This window comes from Aulostomus chinensis, chromosome 1 (assembly GCF_037954235.1).
Source record: "Aulostomus chinensis isolate RoL2024-O1b breed Wild chromosome 1, RoL_Achi_v1.0, whole genome shotgun sequence".
Lineage (NCBI taxonomy): Eukaryota > Metazoa > Chordata > Actinopteri > Syngnathiformes > Aulostomidae > Aulostomus > Aulostomus chinensis.
The window spans coordinates 41,620,131-41,627,613 of NC_141320.1; the positions used below are offsets into that span (position 1 = coordinate 41,620,131).

The 7,483-nt window shown below is 44.5% G+C and overlaps 2 non-coding genes across 2 annotated transcripts; one reads left to right on the top strand and one right to left on the bottom strand.

The window, feature by feature from the left end:
• Positions 1 to 3,586: 3,586 nt before the first annotated feature.
• trnaa-ugc (transfer RNA alanine (anticodon UGC)) lies at positions 3,587 to 3,658 on the bottom strand. Its single transcript has one exon. It is a non-coding gene; the product is annotated as a tRNA-Ala (tRNA).
• A 1,390-nt stretch (positions 3,659 to 5,048) lies between these two features.
• trnae-uuc (transfer RNA glutamic acid (anticodon UUC)) lies at positions 5,049 to 5,120 on the top strand. Its single transcript has one exon. It is a non-coding gene; the product is annotated as a tRNA-Glu (tRNA).
• Positions 5,121 to 7,483: the final 2,363 nt, after the last annotated feature.

Genomic DNA, 7,483 nt, shown 5'->3' on the forward strand with positions numbered 1-7,483 from the left:
TGATCACCTCTCCCTCAACCTCTAAATAACTCATTCCCTGAATCGAACCCGGGCCGCGGCGGTGAGAGCGCCGAATCCTAGCCACTAGACCATCAGGGACCACACTGAGCTCTCCAACAACAGAGACTATAGACAATGACTCAAGAACACAGGACTCTGTGGTCTCAGCTTGAGATGCAGAGGGTCCACCAAGACCACCAGACACCTCAGCCCCCTAAAGACAGTCCACCCCCAGGATCCTGCCCCCTCTGCTCCAACTCAGCCCTCCATTCATAACGTGACTTTCGCTACGTCCGAACTGCCAAGTACCAACCTACGTCCTCCTGCTACGACCTAAACATGGCGGCACCACTCAGACACCCTAGAAGATTGGTGGGGAAGCACGACCTCTGCTGGCAGAGCACAGACACCGCAATTAGGTAGACAGCACCAACGAAAGCCCCACCTGCTGGCCTGACTGTGGTACTGCACTCCACTCTGAACAAACCCTTCACTCATTCTCTATTATTAAGCACGTTAACGCACCTGTACAGGTGTGTTCACATTATATACATATTATATATTTATGCTTGGCCGTTTTTGATGAACTTGGGCGGTACTCTGGTGCAGGGATGAGGTCATGGAGCTGATCTGGGAGCAGTCCTGATGTTAAATGCTGTGATGAAGGACAGTGTGGAGGAAAAATGAGTCAAATTTAAATTGTCAACAGTTTAACGTTGTTGGCAGGACTCCAACCTGAGCAGGGAGACCCCAATGGATTTCTAGTCCATCGCCTTCACCACTCGGCCACAACGACCACATTCACACACATTTGTAGGAGACTGAAATTAGACAATGAAAGTTCATGTCTGCACAGTCAAATATTTTTTGTCCTCTCTCAAAGACAAACTATTTGTGTGTGTGTGTGTGTGTGTGTGTGTGTGTGTGTGTCAGTGTTGTGACTGAGCAGTGAAGAAGACAACCTTCTGACTCCATTTTCTTTGTTGCTCTTCTATCAGTTCCTCAGTTTCACTCATCAAGTGAAGCAGCTTTGACAGGTTTACTTCTCTGTGTGTTCACAACTTTGGTCTTTAAACTCCTGACAAACTCACCACGTCACACATTTGGTGAATTAAAGCAACAAATAATGACATCATGATGATTCAGGTTAGGGGGGCACGGCCTGGAGGAAGAGTGGCCGTCTAGCAGAGTTGCTGGTTCAGTTCTCACTTCAGCTGGTGACCATGTTGAAGTGTCCTTGAGCAAGACACTGAGCCCCTCATTGCTCCTGATGACCAGCATCCAAGACCAACAAGCTTCTGATTGGCTCTGATTCTCTGAGCCAAAGTCCAACACAGGAAACAGAAACTCTTGAGGTTGTCTCACATTTTTTTAAAGAAACTCAGCACAGGACAGTGATAGGAGGCTTGTTTCCTTGATGTGGGCTTCACCTCCACTGCTGTCCACATTTAAATGCTGGCTGATGCTGGTCCCCTGTTGAAACCTGGACCAGACCAGGGACCTTCAGACCTTCAGTCTAACGCTGTTCCAGCATTGGATGAAAGAGACTGGTGCTCTCATCTTCTTCAACATTGACTTGTTCTACCAGGACAAGAGAATCTGAGCTTGAATGTCATTTAGCAGTCAAAGGCTTGTTAAACTGGTCAACATCAGCTGGTGTTCACTCTGATGATGTAGCGATGGTCTGGATTCTTCCTTCTGGAGCACCAAGCTGCTGGGAAGAAGCCTGATGATGTCAGAGTTGTGTTCAGTGGCTCCTGCTGGGTCCATTTCTGACAAATGGGCTCCAAAGAGTTCAGCTGTTTCAAAGGCTCAGAGAACGCAGCACATCATGGTGGTCAGGAGACGCGGTGGCCGAGTGGTTAAGGTGATGGACTGCTGATCCATTGAGCTCTGCAGGTGTGGGTTCCAATCCCATCCTCGTCGTAGGAGACTTTGGTTTCTGCTCCTAGATTCTGGAACGACTCTGAGGTGTGAGGCTTTTCAAGAGGAGATCCTGCAGCACCAGAGAGCTTTAAAGGTTCGTTCCACCAAAATACTTTCTAATTTATAGTTTTAAAGGTTCGTTCCACCAAAATACTTTCTAATTTATAGTTTTAAAGGTTCATTCCACCAAAATACTTTCTAATTTATAGTTTTAAAGGTTCGTTCCACCAAAATACTTTCTAATTTATAGTTTTAAAGGTTCATTCCACCAAAATACTTTCTAATTTATAGTTTTAAAGGTTCATTCCACCAAAATACTGCTTCCTGTCCAACTTCTCAGTTTTAAAGGTTCCTTCAGTTGAGGGATCCTGGTTCTGTGTGAGGGGTTGAGGGTCGATATGGGATGATGAGGAAGATTTCATGTCCCGATGGTCCTGCTAAAGTAACTGAGAGTCATGATATCAAACAATGTCATCAAAATACGCTTGAACTCTTAAAATGGCAATAAAATCTCCTGGAATCATTTTACCACAAACACTTTTGTTGTGTTTTTGTGAGCATCATTTTTCAAACATTATAACATAAACTTTAAAAAGGGTCCATTCACTAACACTCTTACTTGAAGGTAGTCACTGATATCAGTCAACAGCTGATAAAGATTTGTGTTCATGTTTTAATTCTCTACTCTGACCTGTGCTGAGACACTGGACCAGAGAGGAAGACCTGCTCAGCCTCCTGCATGGACCAATTCTGCAGCTCAGTGATGACGACGAGGGATTCAGCATTGAGTTCATTTTAAACTTTTTGGAGGAAACACCTGTAAATTAACCAGCAGTTACTGGTGATGCTTCACAGTTTCCAAGCTCAAACGGCCTCCTGCTTGTTGGACTCACAATTTCCAAAAAATGGAGACATCAAAAGTCAAATCATGTTTTTGTTTGGTTTTGTGTTGTTTTGTTTTTTACTGGAGGAAAACTTCAAATTGTGATGATGTGTCTGACTTAGAAACTGAACCCCCAAAAATCAAAAAGTCTCCTTCTTCTGTGCCGTGATCTCTGAGCTGATCATGATTGCTCTCATCAATAATCCTTGGCAGCCGACCAGTCACACACAGCCCCCCCCCCCACACACACACACACTGAGACATGCAGCAGCTCACAGTAACTGCCTCAGTCACACAGCAGATAGACTCCTTTCTATAACAAGATAAGCAGTAGAAAATGGATGGAAGTGATGATGAACTGATGAACAGGTGATTTGTCCAAAAGTCAACATCAGATTCATTTCCAGTCTGTGGAAGCAGTTTCATCTTGAGGTTCCAGGTAAGAACAGCCAGCTGTGGGCTGACACACATCTCTTCAGGAGCACTTCTATGCTCCAAACTTGCCAGGTTGAATTGTGTCTGTATTCTGAGGGCAGCAGGAGGACGGAGGAGTGAGGACACACACATTTGGAACTGAGAGCAGCTGTGTGTGGGATGTCCCCAGCAAAGATGAAACCAGCTCCTTCATGCTGGCTATGAAGGCTCACAGTCACACTGACCCTGCTCCAAATACTTTGATATGCAACAGACTGGTTTCTCTTCTGGTAGTTTGTTATCAACTTTTGTCACATTTATGGATCACTTGAGCTGATAAGATGAAGGCTCCAAAGGACCAGCTGGAGATGCCGGGGATTGAACCCGGGGCCTCATACATGCAAAGCATGCGCTCTACCACTGAGCTACATCCCCTCTGGTAGAGACACTGTTTAACTGATGCACCAACACAAATGTAGAAACAACATTTTTTAATTATTATTCTTAATTTTAGGGATAAAAAGGAAGTCAGCCTGTGATCTCAAAGGCTCTGTGATCTCAGTAGTTTCACTGTGATGTCAGCCCACACAACCTTAGACCACAGAGGCAAGTAAGGCTCCAGGAAGCTGAGGCTGCTCCGTTCTCAGTCCAGTCCAGAGTGAAGGTTTCCCTCTCAGAAGCTTTCCAATCCAGCCCAGATCCTCTCTGACTAGCAGGAGTCTTTGACCAGGAAATGAGAATTATATTGAACGTCTGCTCATCCTCAGAATGAAGTAAAAGTATTTGTGTTCCTAAAATAATCTCCAGATGCTAAGATCAATTATGAACATTGATTGACAGCTCTAAACTGACCCAACTGAAGTTTAGCTTGAGCTTTTTAATTTGTTACTAAAGGAAGTATTGGTACAAGTAAAGGCAGGCGAACTTTCCACAAATATTCAGAATTAACTTTGACAACCAAAACATGAACCAAGACGACAAAATAGTGAACATGAAAAAGGAACCAGTCCCACCTTCTTGTGTGTTCCTGCTGAAGTAAATGTTTATGAAGATTTGTTGTGTTCTTTTCCAAAGGTCCAGCCAGCATTGCAGGTCTCAGGAGAAGGAGCCACTTCAGCAGGATCTGTGGGACAAATCCCCCCACGGTGAGACCTGTCCAGCTCCCTGCAGCTCTGCAAGTGTTACCAACTCTTCATTCCAGCTGTTTGGTTGAATCCCATTTTTTCACCTTTGAACCTTTTGAACACTGATGAGGAGGTGAGGCTGGAGGCAAAACCACAACCTCACGTCAGCTCACAGGATGAACCAAAATGCCAGACACTTCCTGTCACTGCTCCAGCACCACCTGTCTCCCCTCCATGTCTTTACCATCTGTGCAGCTTCCTGCTGTCCCTGGACCCTCACAGGTGATCGCTCCACCTGGAGCCTCACAGATGGGTTCTAACCTCCCAATACCTGCAGCCCAGCCTCGACCCACTCAGACACAGTCACCCGTTCAAGCTGGGCCTGGTACCACACTCCAGTACAGACAGAGAGAAAGAAGACACACGGGATCCTTTGAAGAAAATGCAGTAAAGACAGGAAGCCCCCATCACATTGTCAGTGTTTCAGTGACTGGCATTGGGAAGAGACTGAGACAAAGTCAGTTATGAATGGAGGGCTGAGTTGGAGCAGAGAGGGGGCAGGATCCTGGGGGTGGACTGTCTTTAGGAGGCTGAGGTGTCTGGTGGTCTTGGTGGACCCTCTGCATCTCAAGCTGAGACAACAGAGTCCTGTGTTCTTGAGTCATTGTGTATAGTCTCTTTTGTTGGAGAGCTCAGTGTGGTCCCTGATGGTCTAGAGGCTAGGATTTGGCGCTTTCACCGCCGCGGCCCGGGTTCGATTCCCGGTCAGGGAATGAGTTATTTAGAGGTTGAGGGAGAGGTGATCAGGTGGTCCACATGATGATGGAGGTGATGAACTGTGAGTCCATCATGGCTCCACTCTCACCCCCATTGTAGTGTTCTTGGTTCACTCTGCCATGGCCCCATGTTGAAGGGTGACTGTCTCATTCAGGTCCAACCCTTTGTTAGACTCTATTAAGTCACTGACTCCCAAACTCTGTAATCCTCCTTAGTAGCTTTGGATCCTCCTCAGCACAGAAAGTCTGTTCACTGATGTAGGAACTGGAAAACTTAGAGCTCCGTTCCTTCGTTCCTTCCTACACTGAGCAGAACAAACACAGAACAGAGAGCAGTTCCTCCTACAGTTCTCAGAAAGTCTGAGGGCACCAAAGAAAGGAGGGAAATGCAATCAATGTTGAATTATTTTACATTTCTTATATTTGATCAAAGATAGAACTTAATAAGTGTCCATCAACCTGCAGGACAAACTCCTTCACTGTGTGTGGTTCAGAGTCCCTGGTTTGATTGCAGCTTTGACCTGAGCAGGTGTTCATCCTCATCTCAGTAACAGGGGACACTTTATCACAGCAGTGGACAAACATCAGCATTCATCACCCAGCAGCTCCTCTGATCAACAGACCAAGCTGAAGTATTCTGAGAAGGAGGGCATGGATCCCTCTACCTCTCACATGCTAAGCTAGCACTCTACCATTGGAGCTAAGTCCCTGCTGAGGAGCAGCAGATGATGCACCTTGACCTTCATGCAGGGTTGGATGACCTTCACCAGTTGGAGCTTCTCTGGTTGACCAACATGTGGAATCTCTGTCAATACTCCAGTGGTGTTTAAGTGATGACAGTATGGGTTAGTGACTGGGAGTGAGTGTGTGTGTGTGTGCGCGTGTGTGTTTGTGTGTGTGTATGTGTGTGTGTTTGTTTTTGTGTTTGTATGCAGATTTTTGCCTGGAACAACGGATTTTATTTGAAGCAAGAGACTCCAGATCAAAGTCAGAATTGATGATGATGTCATCAGGAGGCTTTGATAGTGTATTTATTTGTACCTAGAATTCTCTCTTTGATCTCAGGAGGACATGAAAGAAACCCAACTGAGGAAAGTAGAGGAGAACATTCAGCTTCATTAGAAACACTTGAACTGTGTTGAATTATATATATATAATTTTATATATATATATATGTAAGTGTGTAGTTTTATATATATATATATACATATATATATACACATATATATACATATATATATACATATATATATATACATATATATACATTATATATATACATATATATACATTATATATATACATATATATACATATATATACATATATACATATATATACATATATATGTATATATATATACATATATATATATATATATATATATATATATATATATATATATATATAGGGCTGCACGGTGGTGCAGTGGTCAGCACTGTCGCCTCACAGCAAGAAGATGCCGGGTTTGAGTCCCGGCTCCAGCACGGGATCTTTCTGTGTGAGTCTCCATGTTCTCCCTGTTCCTGTGTGGGTTCTCTCTGGTACTCCGGCTTCCTCCCACAGTCCAAAGACATCAAGAGAGGACGAGGCTGATTGATACTCTAAATTGACTGTAGGTGTGACTGTGAGTGTGAATGGTTGTTCGTCTCTCTATGTTGGCCCTGCGATGGACTGGTGACCTGTCCAGGGTGAACCCACCTCTCGCCCGTTGATGCTGGGATAGGCTCCAGCCCCCCCGCGACCCTTAATGTGTAGGAATAAGTGGAAGATGACGATGGATGGATGGATATATATATAAAAATCCTTCTGTGAATATCTTTTCTGTCTGTAAATCCTTATTTCTGTCCTCCACTCTTTATTATGCTATCTCTTGCTACCCCGGGACCAGAGTTCAATTTTCGTACCACCAACATGGAAATGTGAGTGGTTTGACAATCAAGATCCTTGAATCCTTGAATCCAAACGTCTACAGAAACATAAAAACTGCAGCATCAAAAACGATAAGGAGAGTGATTTTCATTTCAATGTTTTATTCAAACGTCCCACAAAAGAAAGGAGTTTACTGTTCAGTCCACAAACAAACTCCAACTCTGCTTTCAAGAACTCATCACCCTGTTGAAGCTCTGGTCTCCATGGCAACAAAGCACACACCTTCATAAAAGCTGTAAACCACTCAGGAGCCAGCCTGCATTTGTGTGTGGAAAGAGATAGAAACCCCAAAAGATGGTGCAAATTAGTCTCTCTCCTCAGCTTCAGTGTTCAGACACAGCAGTGTGTGTGTGTGTGTGTGTGTGTGTGTGTGTGTGTGTGTGTGTGTGAGCAACAACTTAACACAGGAAAGGAAACCATAACACTGA